At 42.3% G+C, this 21,283-nt stretch overlaps 1 long non-coding RNA gene across 2 annotated transcripts in view; it reads left to right on the forward strand.

Annotated features, from left to right (window-relative positions):
• The first annotated feature begins 3,894 nt into the window (after positions 1-3,894).
• LOC115518856 overlaps positions 3,895-21,283 on the forward strand; it is a 41,210-nt gene continuing 23,821 nt past the window's right edge. For both annotated transcript variants that reach the window (XR_003970336.1, XR_003970337.1), the window contains exon 1: positions 3,895-3,994. This is a non-coding gene — a long non-coding RNA (uncharacterized LOC115518856). The remainder of the gene's footprint in view (positions 3,995-21,283) is intronic.

Consider the following 21,283-nt stretch of genomic DNA (forward strand, 5'->3'; position numbering starts at 1 on the left):
CCCATTTTTATGATTTAGAAGAGTAACACCACCATGCATGACTTCCTCATGGGGCCTTGGGCCCCAGACCAGGGAGTCATCATGAGCCCTTCTTTTCCTCAGATAGCCAATCCATCAGCAAATCTTGAGGGCTCTGCCTCCAAATAAATTCAGAATCCTGCCACTTCTTACTATCTCCACTGCTCTGGTCCTAGTCACCTCTCTCCTGAATCATTGCAAAAGCCACAGTCTAACTCATCTCTGGGCTTCCATTCTTGGTGCTCACAGTTCATTCCCCCCCCCCCCCCCCCAGCAGTCGGAAAGATCTCAGAATATAAATAAAATCCCTTGCTTAAAGGGATAAATTATTTCCCTTACTTAAGGCCCTCCAGTGACTGCTTTTTGCAACCAGAATAAAATTCCATATTTCTCATTCACCATGGCATTGCCTGGTTGTGCCCTTGCCTACTTCCTCAATCTTACCTCCTACCACTTTTTCTTTTCCCCACATACTAGCCACATTGATTTTATTTCTGTCCCTAAAACACTCTAAGTTATTCCTTTTTCAGGGTTCTGCTCTTGCTCTTTCTTCTGCCTAGAAATCTCCTTGCCTGGATCTGTGTGGTGGTCTTCTCATCACTTAGGTCTCAGTTGAAATGTTACTTCCTCAAAAAACAAAGAAAGAAAAAACTTCCTTGACCATTCCCTAGCAAAAGTTGCCCCTTGCATGAAATCTCCATTTCACCACTGTCCTATGTTATTTTTGATTGCATTTTTTTCATGGTATGAAAACATATTATTTGATCATTTGTTTATTTGCTTATGATCTCCCCCTTCCTGCCTCTCTGCCAGACCCCTTTGTGAAATAACTCCAAGAGGAAAAGTCCTTTGTTTTGCTAATCACTGAATCTTTAGTGCCTGGAACAGCACCTGATATACAGAAGGAGTTCTGTGAATTAGTGAATTCGTATATTTAACTCAGTGCCTAGGAAATAAGAAACTGAATAAACATCTGTTGCAATAGCTTGATGGTGGAAAAGGGCAGGTTTTTCTTGAACCCAGTCTTCTGTAAGCCAGTGTGAGAACTGATCCCAAGACTTGCTTTCTAATGGCTTCATTTCACCTAATTAATATGACCTTTTGCAATGTACAGAGGCTGACATTCTTGTCTGGACAGTATTATTCAAAATTCTGGTCCTGATATTAGCATTGTGAGGAAATACCCTTCCCCAGCCACAGCCCTCCCTTTATTCCAATGACTTACATATTTCTTAGCATTTGCCTTTCCCAAGTTCCTCAACAAATTCCTCACTCAACTCTTTACCCCTTTTTTTCCTTTTCTTATCATTTGGTGTATTTTATTCTTGGCATTCTGTTTTTAGTAGGGGATCAATAAATGAAGTGTTGTATTTATTTTATCTTTGTAAGACAGCTCTCAAGCCCAAAACAATACTATTAATTGTGAGCACCCTGGTGACTTTAGGCATGTTTCAATTTTGTGTTTTGGCTTGAAGTCTCCTATGAGGTTGCTGTCAGCTGACAGCTAGGTCTGTAGTTATCTGATGGCCTGACTGGCAAGCCCTATTCAAGATGTGAATGCCAGGAGGTGAGGATGGTTAGGGCTATCCTGGAGGCTGGCCACCACGGAGATGTTGTGAGCAGCAGAAAACCTTTTATTGCAAGAAACACAATATGCAATTAAAAATGGTTTAAGTTATAAGGACTCATATACTATTTCATATAATAGGAAGTCCATGGACAGGGCAGTCATAGGGTTAATTCTTGGCCTTGATAACCTCCTCAAAGATTAACAGCTCACCATTTCTTCACTTTGACATCTTTGACATGCTGGAGATGTCCCCTATCATGGTCACATGTTGACTGCAGTGGTTTCAGGGGTCATATGCAGACAGGGCCACATCCACTGACAAGGAAAGGAATGTCAGTTCCGTGAGTCAATTTTATTATGAGAAATAACATTCCCTGGAAGTACTGCTGTAGATGTCTCAGGTCGAAATGACCAGAATTAGGTAACATAGTCATACATAAAAAACATAAGATGTATATCGTGAAGCCATATGTTTGGAAGCATTACCATTGTGTTAAGTACACACCTCATTTTTTCAGTCAGAAAAGGAAAATCTTGGTGCCCACAGAAACTCAACTTTAAAAATGAAAAAAAAATTAGAGAATTTTACAGATATTTTAGTATAAATGTATTCAATTCCATCAGGACTGTAGAACTTACCAGAGTATCAGTACGCTGTTTTTCTCATCTCCCCAAGCAAAGGGGGAAGGAATGGCTTGACTAATGACCTTTTTGTGGTATTTACCCATTGGCCTTTTCATGTGACCCTAGGATGGTCTATTTTGCTAGGTGTGGTGTATAATAATGGATGTGAACGAACACACTGCAGAAAGATGAAGGATTTATTGACCATAGTTCTTGCACTGACACCTGCTAATTAGCAATAAGTAGCTTGGAAGTGAAATGTGAAAGCAAAATCACAGACGTGAATTCTCACGTACATGCTTCCAGGTTATTTAGAACGTGCCAAGTTTTCACTAAGAATCAAGAATTAAGCTAGAAGACAAGACAACATGGGCATATACTTAGTAAAGAGAAGATTTATGTTTTATCGAATAGTATACCATGCTCCGTTCTTTTGAAAATTAAAATTTTCAGACTCTTGACATTTTCCAAAATAAGGCGATTTAAAAATACCTTTATTTTTATGCTTGTTAGTGGTCTGTTTTCTTGTCCAAAGAGAAACTGAATGATGAGTTCTGCTTAAAACACTCTTAGGCCACAATGGACTTACATTCGTTCCTTCTCGGCCTTCAGTGAGTTTCTGAAACTTTCTTTGCCCAAGGCTAAGATGCTCAAATAGGGGTTTATTAACATTAACATACCTGTAACTCTGGTTCTTAGATGAAAAGCATATCTGAGCTTGGTTCTGGAATCCTTACTCAGGTAAAACTCCCAGTTTTGGCTGAAATCTTTGGCACCCTGTGTCTGATTAAGATGCCTGCATCCAGTTCCAAGTAACCCCATTTTGGGACAACTGGCGCTGATACCACTTCTCAACCCCCCACCCCATTCAGTGTCTTCCACCCAAAAGGACAGTCCAGAACCAACCAGTCGCTGAAACCGTTAAACGTTATTTGTTTTCTTGAGGTGAACCACGCGCATAACACACCCCTTTTGAGTGAAATAATGTCATTGTGTAGCCATTTGTCACCCCTGGGTGGATGAGGTCAACGAACTCTCCAAAGTTGCTGTCTCAGGAATAAATTTCATTCGTGGTTGGAAAAACCAAGTGAGGAATGTTATGGGAAAGGGAAAATAACTTTTATTTGCCTGGTGGTTAAGTAGGGGTAAGTAAAAATCGAGCCGAGTACGTGCTTTGTTTGAGCGACGACGCAGTGCGTTGAGTGGAAGACAAGACGCCCATCGGAACCGGCTTCTCCCTTTGTCTTTCACTCCACCCGAGGTGGGGGGAGGGCGTGTCATGCGGATCTGGGGTGGCGGGACTGAGGGGGCTTGCGGCGCCCCAGCGGCGAAGGCGGAGGCGCCAGGACGCCGCTCCTGGCTTCTCAGGATGCCAGCCGGCTACACACAAGGTCGGGGGCAAGGCCGCGCCGCGGCTCGGAGCCCCAAGGAGGGGCGCGAAGGAAGTGAGGGCTGCCAACCCGAGGGCGAGCGGCGCGGGCGGCGCCAGCCCGGGGGCTGCAGCGGGCGGGGCTTGCGCAGCGCGGCTCCCGGGGGAGAAAGGAACCTCTGCAGTGGCGAGGCCGGGCCGCGGCCGGAAGACGGGGGCAGGGGGGCAGCGAGGAGGGAAGCGACGGCGGGCGGGGCCTCCGGCGCGCAGCCCCAGTAGGTCTCCGGGAATTTTCCACTAAGGCGCGGAGCGCCAGAGCCGCCGAGGCGCAGCCCGCCTCTGCGCACCCGGGGCCCACGTGACGGTGATTCACCAGGCGCCGCCTCCTGAGCCCCGGGCGGGGAAGCGACGGGGTGAGGAGCGAGTGTGCAGTGGAGGAGAAGGAGCGGGGGAGGGGCGAGGACGGTGCGGAGAGTGAGGAGGGATGTGCGGGGCAGGCGGGTGGAGGAGGACGTCGGAGGTGCGGAGGCCCCTCCCGCGTGGCCGGGGCCTGCTGGGCGGCTGCCGTGCGCTCGCGGGCAGTGCTCGCGGGCCACGCTCGCCCGGGGCGAGCCCAGCGCCTGCCTGCGACGGGGAAACCTAGATAGCCCTCAAACGGCAGGGTTCTTCCGGGGTGCTTTGAGGAAAGCCACAGGGGGGCTGAGGTCCTGCGGGGTTTTCGCGAACGCGCCGGGCGGCTGGGGGATGCCCCGCTTGGGAGATCGCAATGTGGGAAACAGTCACGCCCTGTTGGAGTCTGTCTGTGCCTGTGTACGTGGCTCCTGACGTGGACAGCCGCGGCGCTGGAAAGCGGGCACCGGAGGGAGGCAGAGAGGGACAGACGGACAGAAGGAAGGGTGCGGCCTTGGGCCATCATCCGTGGCCTGGGAGACCCACAGGCACCGGTATTTGTCCGTTTAAACCCGCAGACCCACCAGGAGACCCTTGAGGCTTCGGTGGACGTGGGGGTTGTCGTGCAGCTGGTTCCAGATGGTTCCCCCGTGACGACTTTTGGAATTGGCATACCAAAGATTTCCTCTTACCCTTCTGCTGTGTTGATTAGACATTACACAGACACCCCGCCCTTATCGCTGCTCTTGCAAGGAAACATCTATTACAGAAGTACTCCCTACTGTTTCATCTCTCGTGTCCTTTTAGGTTCTTTCGAGTAATTGTGACCTTTTCCTTTTCCTCAAGTTCCATCAAAGACTTGGAAACAATATAAAAAGAAAAAAAAAAAAGCTAGCCTGAATTAGAAAGTTAAGATCTTTGTTTACCAAATGCGTTGCCTGGGAAGGCATCCTTGTGGGTTTGCTCTGTTGAGGTTTCCCCAAGGCCTCTTCTGGGGCCTTTTCCTCTCATTTCCACTTCGAGGCAAAAGCTGCTGAACTTGCTAGATGCCTTTTCACTTTGGTTTTAACTTTTGTGCCGGAACTATGTATATTGTTTTCCCATAGGTTTCTGCAATTAGAATTACTGTAACTAAAAAGAATAGCTAATGTTCGTGCACTGCTTGGGATAGGTGCTATTTCAAGTTATTTATAAATGCGTGAATATTTAATTCATCAACACTGTATGGTGGGGGTTATTAATACATCTTACCTCATTCCTTAGAGGTCGGGAAATTGAAGTTAGATAACTTGCCCAAGGCCATCCAGTTTGTAGGTGGAGGAACTGGAATTTGAAGCCAGACTGTTGGAGATTAATCCCATGCTAGTGGTCACTACGGTGTGGAAATTTCCCATTAACAAACATAATTGTCCTGAAATATTAAATGTACATTTTGGTGGAATTCCCTCCCCCCCCTTTTATTTATTTAGCCTTCCTGAAGTTTATTTTGAAGAGATGTCTAAATTTAGTTGGGGTGGAAAACCACACACAATTTAAAAAAGAAACTTACGAAGAAATCATGCATTCCAGGGCAGTGTTATTACATTTTTCTTACATGGAATATTATTGAAATATTTTACTTAGGAACTTGTTTTTCTTGGAAGGGTTTGTCTTCAAATACCTTTAACCCCTAGTAAATAGTAAAACCTCCAGGAAAATGAGGATGAGACTCTTCAGTTGTCAGTGTTTGATAAATATATATTGATTGAAATGTGCTTGAGAAGTGAATACCCTTGAAATGGTCGATGACATAATGCAAAGTGAAAAGGAAATTTCCAAAAGAAACATGAATGTTGGATACGTTCAATAAGAAGATACTATGGATTTCTTTCCTTCTTCTCTTCCTCCCTCCCTCCCACCTTCTCTTTTATTTTTATTAAAAAAAATTTTTTTTTAAGTGTTTATTTTTGAGAGAGAGACAGAGTGTGAGTGGGGGAGGAGCAGAGAGGGAGGGAGACACAGAATCTGAAGCAGGCTCCAGGCTCTGAGCTGTCAGCACAGAACCCAATGTGGGGCTTGAATTCATGAACCCTGAGGTCATAACCTGAGCTGAAGTCGGACACTTACTGACTGAGCCACCCAGGCACCCCTCTTCCTTCCACCTTCTTGTAAAAATATACTGAGTTGGGATTTAACAGAAACCAGGAGACCAATGTACGCATGGGGAACATAGCCTCTGTCCATTCTTGGTCTGTAGTGAACTCATCCAACTTCCCTTCTTTCTTACTTTTCCTTGTATTTTGTATACATTTATCTATGTTTACCACTAGATGTTAACTACCCAGGGCTAGGGATACACATTTTGTTTGAGTGGGTGTATATGCCATTGGCCCACTTGTTATTTTGCATGTTATAGTTTTTTGATGTTAAATAAGAACAAAAAACAACGGAAAAATTTTGTGTCTAGTTAGCCAATTTTATTTCAGGACCCAATTAATGGTCAGAGGTTTAATAACCATAGGCTTAATCCTGACCTCGCAATTTGGGATCCTTAGAATGATAGAATCATAGGATTTTTTTGCTGAAGGGGACCTTATTACTGCTCTGTCCAATGCACATCTACTAGCCACACAAAGCTATTTAAATTTAAATTAATTAAAATTAAATAAAATTAAAAATCAAGTTCCTTATAGCATTAACTATATGTATATATATGTATGTATATATATCTTTCAAGTACTCAATAGCTATATGTGACTTGTGGGTACCCTATTGGACGGTATTGAAATAGACATTTTCATGACTGCAGAAAGTTTTTTTGGACAGAACTGATAAATGAAAAAGAATAGGTAGAACACTTTTATTGGCCTAACTATGTCACTGTTAACTAAAAAATATTTCAGATTGCTTAGTTCTTTTACATGCAAAGAACATCATATTTGGGGTGCCTGGGTAGCTGAGTTGGTTAAGTGTCCAGCTCTTCGTTTTGGCTCAGGTCATGATCTCACGGTTTTGTGAGTTCGAGCCTTGCGTTGGGCCCTGCACTGGCATTGTGGAGCCTGCTTGTGATTTTCTCTCTCCCTCTCTCTCTGCCCCTTCCCCACTTATGCTGTCTCTATCTCTCTCAAAATAAATAAACTTAAAAAAAAAATCACACATTTCAAATGTTTATTTGTATTTGAGAGAGAGACCGAGAGCGAGCAGGGGAGGGTCAGAGAGAGAGAGAGGGAGACACAGAATCTGAAGCAGGCTCCAGGCTCTGAGCTGTCAGCGCAGAGCCCAACACGGGGCTCGAACCCACGAACCATGAGATCATGACCTGAGCTGAAGTCGGACACTTAACTGACTGAGCCCCCCAGGCACCCCAGCATCACATATTTCAGATGTCTGTTATTTCATATAGAATAAAATTTTCTTCCTTAACAGTTGTGTTTAAATTAATGCAAATTTAAACATATTCAGAAGAACTGATGGTTCAAAAGGACTCCTCTTTGTTTCCCTTAAAGTGAATATTCCCCCCCAACCAATCCTTTGTGAATCTTAGTTTTTTTCTGTGTACAAGTGCTCTAATCAACTTGAGTCACTGCACAAGTTTGACATTCATTAGATTTGGCTGTACATTTTAAGCTTGCATGATTGAGAAACTCAGATTCTCAGTAATGTTGGTAAAGGACAAATGCCAGATGGTTTTGGAATGTCCAAATCTATATTTAATGACATCACACGTGCAATACAGACAGTTCTCAATTTACAAACACTTTATTCAGAAGCAGCCCAAATATAAAACATACTAGCATACCTTTTTTAAACTCCTCCTTAGACCAGTATTGCCAAGGTAGTCCGTGCAAGTTAGTATATAAAAAAATAAAGGTAAATCTTGAAGTTCTTAAAGAGTGCATAGCTTGAGTTATGGAGGCAATGAAAAAGCTGTGAAAAGCCCTGGGGAATCAGTAGAGGTTGTTTCCACAGTGGCACAGATTTGCTTAAGCGGTAACCCCCTGACAAAAATAGTCCAGTCCCACCTTTCCCCAGCAGACCCCACCCCTTCTTCCTCAAGATCTCTTCCACGCCCCCTGGGTTCAAAAATCCTCCACTTTCATTTGTACTCCAGTTTAATTTCTGTCAGTTCGAAGTTTTGTGGTCTTGGGCAAATTTGGGTCTGAAGTTTCCTTTTACAGAAGGAAACTTCTCTGAGCCTCAGTTTCCTAAACCCTACAGAAAGAATAATAGCATGCTGATTATCAAGAATTAAAGGAAAATTTATGTAAAAATACTTAATAGATTAGAAGACTAGTATAAAAACAAGGCATTGGGGCGCCTGGGTGGCGCAGTCGGTTAAGCGTCCGACTTCAGCCGGGTCACGATCTCGCGGTCTGTGAGTTCGAGCCCCGCATCAGGCTCTGGGCTGATGGCTCAGAGCCTGGAGCCTGTTTCCGATTCTGTGTCTCCCTCTCTCTCTGCCCCTCCCCCGTTCATGCTCTGTCTCTCTCTGTCCCAAAAATAAATAAACGTTGAAAAAAAAAAATTTAAAACAAGGCATTATGGGGGTGCCTGGGTGGCTCAGTTAGTTAAGTATCCAGCTCTTTTTCTTTTTTTTTTTTTTAAGTTTATTTATTTACTTGGAGAGAGTACAAGCTAGGGAGGGACAGAGAGAGAGGGAGACAGAGAATCTCTACCAGGCTTCACGCTGTCAGTGGGGAGCCTGACGCAAGGCTCAATCTCACGAACCCGGGAGATCATGATCTGAGCTGGTCGCTTAACCGACCGAGACACCCAGGTGCCCTTCTTCTGGCTCTTGTTTTCGGCTCAGGTCATCATCTCACAGTTCGTGAGATCAGCCCCCTTGTCCGGCTCTGCACTGACCTCGTGGAGCCTGTTTGGCATTTTCTGTCTTTCTCTCTCTCTCTGCCCCTCCCCCTCTCTATCTTTCTCTCTCTCAAAATAAATAAATGAACTTAAAAAAAAAAACCAAGGCATTATGATTATATATTGATTAGTAAAGCTCAAAGACATCCCCCCCACAAGGTTAAGTGGTTATCAGTCACCTGCATATGATGGGAATCTGGTTCATCGGAATATTTAAACAAGTTGGTGGCTTGAATGTTCTTGGGGAATGAGGGGTGTTGGAAGGCAATGAAAAATAATAGGTCAAAATGTCAAAGGAGGTTGGGTAAATACCACGTTTTCTTTTAAAGAGTGAGTGTAATTGCTTGCATTTTCTCTCTACTCCCTTCTTCTGTTTCATTGATTATTCCTAAGGCTAAAGTTTCTCCTTTACATTTTAATTCACCTGACATAGCATGTTTTAAAAAATTTAGCGTCGCTTGCTTTGATTTTCCAGTTGTCTTTTGCTGATGGAGCTTCTGTGAAGGGCAAACTCAAAGTGCAACTGGCTGCCCCAGCACAGGGGAAGGGGAGTGGCGGTTGTGAGCGGGGACCCAGCAGCTACACCTTTAGCCCTCGAATGAGCAGTGCCAGGTACAGCTGCTTGCTGGCCCTACGGCAGAGGCTGCAATAGTTAGACCAGACCAGATCAATCAAACCAAACCAAGCAAAAAGGAGAGAGAGACTGAGAAAGAGGGAGAACAAGGGAATGGAAGTAGTGAAGAGGAAGGGAAGGACACCAAAGAGAGTGATGGATAATGTCAATAGTTCTAAGTACAGTACAGGTACCAGCTTATTTAAGCCTCAGGACAATCCTATGAGGTAAGCTGTGTTATTATTATCCCCATTTGATAGTTGAGGAAACTGAGGCACAGAGATGTTGAGCAACTGTCCCCAATGTCACACAGCTCCTAGGTGATAAAAGTGGGATTTGAACTCAGTTTGGATCTGGAGTTTGTGATCTCTTTTTTTTTTTAACTTTATTTATTTACTTTGAGACAGAGAGGGAGGAGAGAGAGAGAACTTGCATGTGCTTGAGCATCGGGAAGGGAGAGAGAGAGGGAGACAGAGAATCCCAGGTAGGCTCCATGCTGTCAGCGCAGAGCCTGAGGTGGGGCTCCATCTCATGACCCGTGAGATCATGACCTGAGCCGAGATCAAGAATTGGACACTCAACTAACTGAGCCACCCATGCACCCCGGGCGTTTGTGATCTTAACCACTGCACTAGCTGTTCTCAAACTTTCTGGTCTTAAGACCCCTCCCCTCTTAAGCTTTTAAAAATTATGGAAGACCACAAAGGGTTTGTTCAGGTGAGTTATATCTGTTAATATTTACCATATTAGAAACTTAAACATTTAATTCATTAAAAAATAATATGCTGATATAAATAACATGTATGTATGTATATATGTATGTATGCATTTTTTTAATTTTTGGGGGGAGAGAGAGAGAGAGAGCATGAGCCTGGGGGAGGGACAGGGGCAGAGAGAGATAGGGAGAGAGAGAGAATCCTAAGCAGGTTGCATGCAGCTTGGAGCACAACTCACAGGGCTCGATCTCACCACCCTGAGATCATGACCTGAGCTGAAATCAAGAGTTGGACACTTAACCAACAGAGCCACCCAGGTGCCCCTAACATAAAGAACATTTTATTTATTTGTTTGTTTATTTTAAGTTTGTTTATTTATTTTGAGAGTTTCAGGGGGTGGGGGGGTGGGGGGAGACTGGGGAGGTGCAGAGAGAGAGGGAGAGACAGAGAATCCCGAGCAGGTTCCACATGGTCAGTGCAGAGCCTGATGTGGGGTTTGAACTCATGAACCATGACATCATGGCCTGAGCTGAAGTTGGAAACAACTAACTGAGCCACCCATGTGTCCCATAAATAGCATTTTAAAGTGAGAATAGCTGTATTTCTCAAAATAAAAACATTTAGGGAGAAGGATGGCATGGTTTTATAGTTTTGCAAATTTCTGCACTATACCTCTTTTGGTGTGATGGTGGTTAAGAAGTGGGAAGGTAGGCGCCTGGGTGGCTCAGTCGGTTAAGTGCCAACTCTCAATTTCAGCACAGGTCATGATCTCGTGGTTCGTGGGTTTGAGTCCTGTGTCAGGCTCTGCACTGGCAGCATGGAGCCTGCTTGAGATTCTTTCTCTCCCTCTCTCTGCCCCTTCCCTGCTTGTGCTCTCTCTAAAATAAATAAATAAACATTAAAAAAAAGCTTTTAAAAGAAGTGGGAAGGAAATGAGAGACTGGAGGGCATAAAGTGATGGGAAGTCAAGGCCTGTCTCAGTGAGCACGCCATGTAGCCTGTATGAGGAAGAAATGGTAACAAAGAATTGTCTGAATGGGATAGAGCAGCATCTGGATTTTTATGCCTGTCTTACTCTTCAATAGGTTGTTCGGCATCTGTCTCTCTCCCTCTCTTTTTCCATATATGTATGTATGTATATGTATGTATGTGTGTGTGTATATATATATATATATATATATATAATATGAATAATATATATATACTTATACACATATATATATTTACACATATACATGTATATGAGGTTCAATATAAAAGGTTGAGTGTAAGATTCTGAATTGGAAGGGGTTTTAGAGATTTGACTAATTTTATGAAGGGAAGCAGCTGAGGCTGGAATATAACATCCCTGGTTGCACTACTGATTAGTGGGAAGACTGGTGGTAGAACCCAGGTCTCCTGTCTTCTCGTTCCACTTTAGAATGTCATGTCATGGGAATTAATAAATCTAATTATGCAGCTATTAGATGCATTGATTTCCACCAGAAAACTTGTGAATTGACAACCATAGAATCTATGGTAAATTCACATGCTTCATCAGTGACATTGTGAAAAATTGCTCTTCTTTCAAAAGTGCCTCTCCCCAAATGTCTTGGTCTGGTATTTTGTTAGGACCCCTTACAACTTTTTGCTTCTTGTCTTTTGTGTCACAAGTAGTGCTGAAGAGAAGATGGGCTTGATGTTGAAAGAGGGTGAGGGTAGGAGAACCGGCAGTTCTGAGACGTCTGAGAACACCGATTGGCCAGTCTCTGTTATCTGCAGGATCTACTTTTCTTAAGGATGAGCATATTTTGGTCTATAGGTTTCCAAGACAAGCACATTCCTGCCAACATGATCCCTGGACAAGCTGTTCTGGAATTTGAACTTGCTACTGAAAAGGGGTTAAGTCCAGGGCACACACACTCATTTCGGTGGGGGGTGAGCCATAGTTGGTTATGTTAGCACCTCATTATACAACAGTTTCGGGATAAAGTGATTCCAGATGTGCTCTCAGCAAGTACCTAGCACTTAACGCTTTTAATCCATTAGGCTAAAAAATCCACCCTTCTGAATTTTGGAGGAGCCAGAAGTTAGTTAATTAACCAGCCATTCTTAGTTTATAAAGTTGATTCTCAGTTGGCCATAATTTGCAGTATGCTTCAACCTAGCCAATTACAACCATATAAAATGTATATATTTACACATACATACATGAATTCACACACACATGTATCTGATGATGATTAGAAGTTCCTTCTGAGTACTGATTTAATGAGCGTTAAGTTCCTCTGTCCTGGAAATTTCATTTAGAAAAGTTAAGAGCACATGTATCTAAGAAGTAGTATTCTAGTTTCCTTCTTCCAACTGGTGAAGCTGCTTGTGACTCTGAAGAGTAAACTTTGTGGGAAGTCCTGGTTAAAGACTTACCCCCTCCCTTTCCTTTTTTTTTTTTTTTAATTTTTTTTTTCAACGTTTTATTTATTTATTTTGGGACAGAGAGAGACAGAGCATGAACGGGGGAGGGGCAGAGAGAGAGGGAGACACAGAATCGGAAACAGGCTCCAGGCTCTGAACCATCAGCCCAGAGCCTGACGCGGGGCTCGAACTCATGGACTGCGAGATCGTGACCTGGCTGAAGTCGGATGCTTAACCGACTGCGCCACCCAGGCGCCCCTCCCTTTCCTTTTTAAACGCAATTGAAATTTTTGCACTTCATAAACTTTGTTACCTGAATTTACAAAGAAGAATTGAAGAGAAAAGGTGCTGAATGTCTTCTCTGACAAGTCAGATTTTTGTGAAGAATATGGGATTTTTGCATCACTTGGTTCTGGAAAGTGGGGAGCTCAGGATGAGCATTTCACTTTGCTTTAAAATACGGTAAAACCTTGGTTTGCAAACATAATTCGTTCTGGAAACATGCTTGTAACCCACAGCACTCATGTAGCAAAGCAAATTTCAAGAAACCATTGGCTCAGCTGTGATCACGTGACGTTCGGCAACATGTACTACCCATATTGCAAGACATTGCTTGTTTATCAAGTTAAAATTTATTACAAATGTTTGCTTGTCTTGGGGAACACTTGCAGAACAAGTTACGATCCAAGGTTTTTACTGTATTTCAGATTTGACTGCAGAAAATATGTGGGGTTTTTGTTGTTGTTATTGAATGCAAAGCAAACCTGGTCTTTGCTTACCATAGTTGAGAACGTTGCATTCTAATATGCTCTTTTGATATGATATTAAACATATTTTGAAAAATTTAGGTATTATATCTGGTTTTCAGGACCACAGTATGTATTTTTCAAAGACTTTAGGATGTTGTTCACTGGGTGGAAGTATTGGAAAATATATTCTTCAGAGGTACTTGTTTTGTTGCGGCTAGAGCAGCGACTACAGCAGACAGTCTAGATAAGAGAATGGACTCTGGATCTAGACTGCCTAGCTTGATTCCTGGTTCTGCTTTTTTTTTTTTTTTTTTTTGGCTAGCTGTGTGCATCCGCTTTCACACATGTAAAGGATGAATGATGACTGGTGAGGACTTAATGCTTGCAAAGAAAGCACTTAGAACCCTGCCTAACACATATTAAACACTATGCAAGTGTTTGTTTAAACAAATAAAAAATCTCAAGCTTTGTCTCTGCCGTGCCGTAGATGCTAATATCCAGTGCCAGCAGAAGCAGCGTATCACTAAAGTGAAAAGAGAGATCATCCTTGGGATTGATCTCTTGTGAAACGTCTTCCACGTGCTCCCATCCAACTGGGGCCAAAGCTGGAGGACAAGAAGGTGAGGAAGGTATAGCAGAGTGTAACGCCATTGCTCAAAGTCTCAGGTTGGCGACTTGCTGGATCACGATGTGTTTATGTTATTTCCAATTAAAGATAAAGACCCTTGGCGTTACCCGGCAGTGGGTGATGGACAGAGTCAGGGTGTGGATTGTCAAGCATTTGTAGTTGAATGATGTGAAGGGCTTACTCCAGACAAATTGGAAGAGTTGTGAGTCATTTAGGGAGTCACTAGTGAGTCAGCCAGACAGGGCACACAAGTCCAGGTGACAGTTCTGTGTCAGTTAGCCTTGTGCTGTTGCAGCCCTTCAGAGGCGTGAGGCCTTTCACTTGAAGAAGGTTCCTCGTCATGCTGGCTGACAGAGTCCCATCCCCAGGGACAGAGCTTGAAAGTGGAGTGCAGGCTGGATGGCAGCCCCTACCACCTCCTCCGCCCAGGATTTAGTGCAGAACACAAGCTACATTGAATGCAGTAGCCCGGAAGGCAGGTTTTTGAATGTCCCCTCCTAGGCTTCAGCTCAGAATATGTGTTGTTCATTCTGTTCTGTCTTACTTGACTTAAATAGCTGGAGTTGGGGAAGAGCTGGTTTCGTGGTTTTTGTCGTCGAATCCAATGGACAATTGCTAATCACAACTTACAATAATCCACAAGCATCTTGCTGACAGTCCAAGGCTGTTTTTCACCAGAGGTTTTATTAAGGCACTTAATTTAGGGTTAGGGTGCTGCTGAAACTTTCAGGAGTCTAAAAACAAAGAAGGACACACCAGAGTATTAGACCCTTTTAGCCATAAATCATATTTCTACAGTACCATTGGTTCTTTTTTTCTACATACGCTTATGATTTAAGATGATGCATTTTCTTTTATTTCCAATAGTTAGCAAGCTGTAACTGAAAGATTGAGAGCTTGGGAAAGGCCCTGGGTAAACCAGTCTGTCTATTGACATAGAATCACATCAGGAGCGGCCTCACAAGATTTGTGAGTTTTGGCCTCTCCTGTTTCTCATCAAATATTTCTTTTCAGTATTATCCGCAGTCAGATTCCTCATTGGATATGCAATAGATTAAAATCCCATTGAAGTTTGGAATTCAACCAAACACAGCAGAAAGTCTTGGTTCTTTGACATTACCTCCCCAGACTATTTTCTTACAGTTTGAGTGGTCCTGAAATTTGGAAGGTAGTATCTCTACTATCCCCCACAAAAAGACTACTCCCTATAAAAAGTTTTATTGTTTCAAATATATTTACTCTCATTCTTAGGGAAACTTGAAATAACTTCTATTGTTCTAATCTTACCCTTTTCTTAGAAACCTGTCATTTCCATTCCCATCTCCTGCCCTGGGTTTTTTCCATTCTAAAATGAGCAGGAAGCCTGCTTTTTTAGCTCACTCATAAGTTAGTATAAGCCTAACTCCAGAAACAGGTGTTTTGATGATCATGCTTCTATCTAATAATGTTGCATGCATTCAGTTGCAAATTGAATGCAAAAATGCATTACAATTTCCAAAGTACTTTTCAAATGCATGATCACATTTAATCAACCTGAGCTTTTGAGATGGCGGTTATGATCTCCATTTTTACAAACTGGAAAACTGAAGCTCAGAGATCCACATACTGTGCTACCCAAAGGCTATGAAGAGAACCAGGCTTTTCACTTTTTATTGACTAGAATTAGAGATTTCCCCCCTCCCCATACTTTCCGTAGACTTAACCAGTAGTACAACTTTAAAACCTCTTTTGCTCACTTGATGATATGTAGCACAATTCACGTAGTGGGAAATATCTACATTGGTAGCTAGCCTGTGAATTTGTCCCAACTTATATACAGAATCTTTTGGAATGGTTTAAAATTCTTAGGATTTTCAACTCAGACCAGACAAAAGGACAATATACAATTCTTTGGCAAAATTGGTAGTAGTTAGCATATCTGCAGCCTCTCAAAGTAATCAGTCAGAGAATCTTGAATTTCTGTTTGTTTTACTTGTAATGTGTCCTAGCTAATTCGATATTTTCACTTTTTCTAACTTTTTTTCAGGGTGTGTTGACACTCAGGTTAATTTTGAGTGGCTTTTAAGAATATCCAGGGCGTGGGGCGCCTGGGTGGTTCAGTTGGTTAAGCGTCTGACTCTTGATTTCAGCTCAGGTCATGATCTCACAGTTTGTGAGATCGAGCCCTGCGTCATGCTCAGGACTAACAGCGTGGAGCCTGTTTGGGATTCTCTCTGTCTCTGCCTCTCCCCAATCTGGTGCGTGCTCTCTCTCTCTCTCTCTCTCTCTGCCTCTCCCCATGCTGGTGCTCTCTCTCTCTCAACATAGATAAACATTAAAAAAAAAAAAAAAAGAATATCCAGGCAGAGTGCCATGTAATAGGCACTTAATGCATTTCAAATAAATGATTGAATTGTTCACCATATAGGCATATAGCAATTTGTAAATAAGTATCCCTAAAATGCAAATAGTTATGTTTATTGTTTTAAACTAGAAGATTTTAACATAGTCTGAAGTGTTGTAGGAAGGAGCAAGGACTTTGGAATGTGAAACTTTCTGGGTTTGAATGTTCATCACTTACTGTGAGTTACTGCACCTTCCTTAGGCAATAACTTCTCTGGTATTCAATTTCCTCACCTGCAAGTTTGGGATTGTATTACCTACCTTGCAAGACTGCTGTAAGGATAATCTGGAAAGATGTATGAAAAGTATTCAGTAGTATGCTTGACACATAAAATGTGCTCAAAGTTCATGCCCAGAATTTGATGAAGACAGAGATAGCTATGGTGGCTCTAAATGATTGTGTTACTATATTTTTAAAAAGATATTTCTGAGCGCTGTTATGTAGTAAATATGTGAAAGGAGTATAAAGATACATATAACATTATCTTAGCCCTGCAAGATTCCTACATCTGCTATCGAGGCAGCGACAAGCCTGAAGTTTCCAAATGTGCAAAGACTAATTTAAATCCTATCCTAAAAGTGCGATTAATGTTGAGGACTCTGAGGGGCAAGCAGCATGGAGGCGGTAGGGGAGTAGAGTAGATGATAGGGGACATTTTTCGGTCTCATGTCCCACACTGGCTAGTAAGCCAGTGCTGGGGCCTCTGCTGGTGTCTTCAGCAAGCATGGAAGCTGCTGCCAACTACTGACACTGATCCAGAGGGGAAAGAATTAGCCACAGACTGCTGATGGGAGCTTTATACAAAGTAGAGTGAGATGGCTGAGTCTTTTTCTGAGGAAAGGCCCAAAGCCTGTCAGTATTCATAATCAACCAAAGTCATACAGCAATGTTTTTTTAAAATTTTTTTAATGTTTATTTTTGAGAGACAGAGAGAGACACAGTGTGAGCAAGGGAGGGGCAGAGAGAGAGAGAGAGAGAGAGAGAGACAGAATCTGAAGAGGCTCCAGGCTCTGAGCTGTCAGCACAGAGCCCGACGTGTGGCTCTAACTCACAAACCTCGAGATCATGACCTGAGCTGAAGTCGGACGCTTAACCAACTGAACTACCCAGGCATCCCTTACAGAAATCATTTTTTGACATGATTTTGGGGTATGGCATTTTTAGAATTTGTGTATGCAACTTAATTGGCAGCCAAGCTGCCAATGATAAGGTTGTATATTGTCTAATTAACCTTTGTATGTAAAAACCAATTGCATAATCTGTAGCATAAAATCCTTGTGATGATGATACCAGTTCAATGAAGTATTATACATTTTACATGTAAGAGCAAAGAGCCCAAAATAGTTAAGATGATTTTGAAGAGGAAGAGGTGCCTGGGTGGCTCAGTTGGTTAAGCATCCAGATTCTTGATTTTGGCTCAGATCATGGTCTCATGGTTCATGAGATGGAGCCCCATGTTGGGCTCTGTGCTGACAGCATGGAGCCTGCCTGGGATTCTCTCTCTCCCTCACTCTCTGCCCCAACTCTCGCATGCATATGTCTCTCTAAATATAAATAAATAAACTTCAGGGGTGCTTGGGTGGCTCACTTGGTTAGGTGTCAGACTTTGGCTCAGGTCATAATCTCATGGTTTGTGAGTTCGAGCCCCACCTGGGGCTCTCTGCTGTCAGCATGGAGCCTACTTTGGATACTCTGTCCCCCTTTCTCTCTGCCCTTCCCCTGCAGGTTCTCTCTCTCTCTCTCTCTCTCAAAATAAATAAGCTTTAAAAAAAACCTTAAAAAAATATAACTTTTGGGGCGCCTGGGTAGCTTAGTTAGGCGTCCAACTTCAGGTCACGATCTCGCGGTCCGTGAGTTCGAGCCCCGCGTCGGGCTCTGGGCTGATGGCTCGGAGCCTGAAGCCTGCTTCCGATTCTGTGTCTCCCTCTCTCTCTGCCCCTCCCCCATTCATGCTCTGTCTCTCTCTGTCTCAAAAATAAATGTTAAAAAAAAACCATAACTTTGAAGAACAAGGTGCAGAATTTAACCTTAATAGATATCAAAGCTTATTATGAAGCCAGGGTAATCAAGGCGGCATAGTAATAACAAAAGCTTAGCCATACATGCTGATGGGACAGAATGGAAAATTTAGAAACAGATCCATACATACATATATGAAAACATGGTATATATGAGAGGCCAGATTAGGGAAAACTTAATGGTTGACTAATGGATTTAGGTACAACAGGGAAAAAAAAAAGGAAAATTAGGTTTCTATATCATACCATACACAAAACTCAGTTATGGCTGGCTTAAAGACATAAATGTGTAAAGCACAATTTTTAAACATCTAAAGGAAACATTTTATGCACTTGAGATAGGATGTCTTAAACAAAGTACAAAAATCATAAAAACATGGACAAATAAATTTGACTATGTTAAAATTAGAAACTTCTAAAATTAAAAGACACGTAAACAAGTGAAAGACCAGTGAGCAACTAAGAAAGAGATTTAAACATATGGAAAAATTCATGTACGGGTTATATAAAGAATCCCTAAAATCAACCCAGCAGAAAAATGGGTAAAGGATGTGAATCGGCAGTGTGCAGAAAAGAAAACTCAAATGGTCGATAATCATGAGAACTTAGTGATCGGGGCAATGCAAAGTTAAAACTGTCAGAAGATAGGATTTTGTATCCACCAGAAACCAAATTTGGTGGAGATGTAGAACAAACAGGAATCTTCTGCATCGCTCATGGGAGAATTTCACTGGCACTACCCCTTTGGAAAACAGTTTGACAAAATCTAGTACTGTGGATGAGCCTGCATACTACCTGCACCTCTGCTGCTGGGTTTAATCTCTAGAGAAGCTTTCACAGCACCAGCCACAGTCCTAATGCAGAGTAGGGGCTCGGTAAATAGATCTTAGAAAAAGGAAAGAGGGAGGGAGGAAGGAAGGAAGAATATTTATGTCATTGGCTTCATTTTTGCTTTGTTCTTAGTGTTGTAGGACCCTATACGTGCCAGGCTGTGTCCCAAACCACCCTACAGGTTTGTCAAATGCCTGCAATTTTGAGAACCTCAGATTAGCCTCTACATCTCCCAGACTCTACTGTGAATGGAGATAACAATTTTCATAACTGATGAATTAAATACATTCCATAAATGTATTTTCTTACAGAATTCACAGGGGTATAAATACCAAGCTCTAATTGCTTATTTAAAATGAATCTAATATATAAAATGAGATGTGCCAGTATGTTACGGGTAGCATAAAACATTAGTTATCTCTAGATCCTTACAATTCTAATGGCAAAGAAAGATGAGACCTGATGCCCTGAAAAGATAAAATGTCTTTTTCAGGCATATGAATAATCAACAAATATTCTACTGGCTTATGGAGAAATGGGTGTTCTCTTTAAATAGTAAATATTCGTATGCACTAAGCCAATCCTTTTATAACTATATTCCTAAGAGCATAGAAAACATGGCAGCTCTTCCCATAGCTGGAAGAATGTGTGGTTACCCTGGCAACAGCATCTTAGTTCCTGCTTCCAAGTACCACCTGGTGATTTCAAGTCTAACAGCTGTGCAGCATCTACATTTCCATTGAGGAAATAAAATGCATTCATGCATCATCTCATGGAGCATTTAAGAAGAAACAAGCTTGCAAATTTGGGGAAGGAGGGAAAGAAATAACACTACATACCAGCAGAGCCAATTGAAGTTTAAAAGCCCTAACTGCAGTCTTGGAAGCTGGCCGAAGCAGCCAAGGCTACCACATTAGGGCTGTAGGGTCTTGAGGCAAATTTTCCATCAGAACACTAACAATCACATAGGCCCCTTAGCCCAAGCACGGTTTCTTACCTCTTACCCAAAATATGTACTCTTAAGTGGAATTGGCAATCTCTGTCCTAACAGGCAGTTACACAAAATGGCTGTGTATGCATCACAAGAGAAGTAGAGGAAAATGAAGAAAACACTATCCTCCGTTTCATGCTTGTTTCTTAGTGCTCCCACTTTTACCCACGGGATTAGGACCTTTCTCAGATCTAGTCATATTAAATTATTTTATGTTTATTTTTGAGAGAGGGAGAGAGACAGAGACAGAGACAGAGACAGTGAGAGACAGCATGAGCAGGGGAGGGGCAGAGAGAGAGACACACACAGAATCCAGGCTCCAGGCTCTGAGCTGTGAGCACAGAGCCCAATGTGGGGCTTGAACTCACGAACCGTGAGATCATGACCTGAGCCAAAGCTGGATGCTTAACTGACTGAGCCACCCAGACACCCCTTGATCTAGTCATATTAAAAAAGGCTAAATCCTACAGCGACTTCCAATAAAACAAGTTTTACGGGAATTTCTGGATTAAGTGGTTGACTGCCAGAGGGGAAGAATAGCATTGCTAGGCTGAAGGGACACAGCGGGCTAGGGAATAATTTCCCTGTCCTCTCAAAGAAAAAAAAAACTATAAACAAATAATTTAAGATTTAAATTTAATTTTTTCCTTTCCCTTTTTCCCTGATTATTACGATTCTGCACATGTTTGGAAAATTTATAAAACGTAGAAAAAAGTATGTAGGAAGGACAACCAAAATCACTGAAGATACTGACGTTGTTAATATTTTGGAAAAGCACTTTTAGTCTTTTTTTATGCATTTTTTTCACCTTTGTTCTGCATTTTGGAAGGGCTACTAAAGTGATCCACTCACAGCACAATTAATTTTCTGCAATACCCATTATGATTGTGATTGCTTCAAAGGAATACTTTAATTCTGATACGGCATTTTAAGTTTCCTTGCCTTTTCTTTTCTTATACTAGTAGCTTCATACTCTTTTCTCCTGTCATCTTAGTCTATCTGTTCTTGAATTTCTTCCTTTCATTTTATGGAGCTCACATTTTCATACACCTCAGTTTAGGACACCAAACAAGACGTGAACATCTTCTCTGGTACTGTAGAAACTTTTCAAAACCATCATGTTGCTTTTGTCCTGCTTCACCTT

The sequence above is a fragment of the Lynx canadensis genome, chromosome B4, assembly GCF_007474595.2.
Source record: "Lynx canadensis isolate LIC74 chromosome B4, mLynCan4.pri.v2, whole genome shotgun sequence".
Classification (NCBI taxonomy): domain Eukaryota; kingdom Metazoa; phylum Chordata; class Mammalia; order Carnivora; family Felidae; genus Lynx; species Lynx canadensis.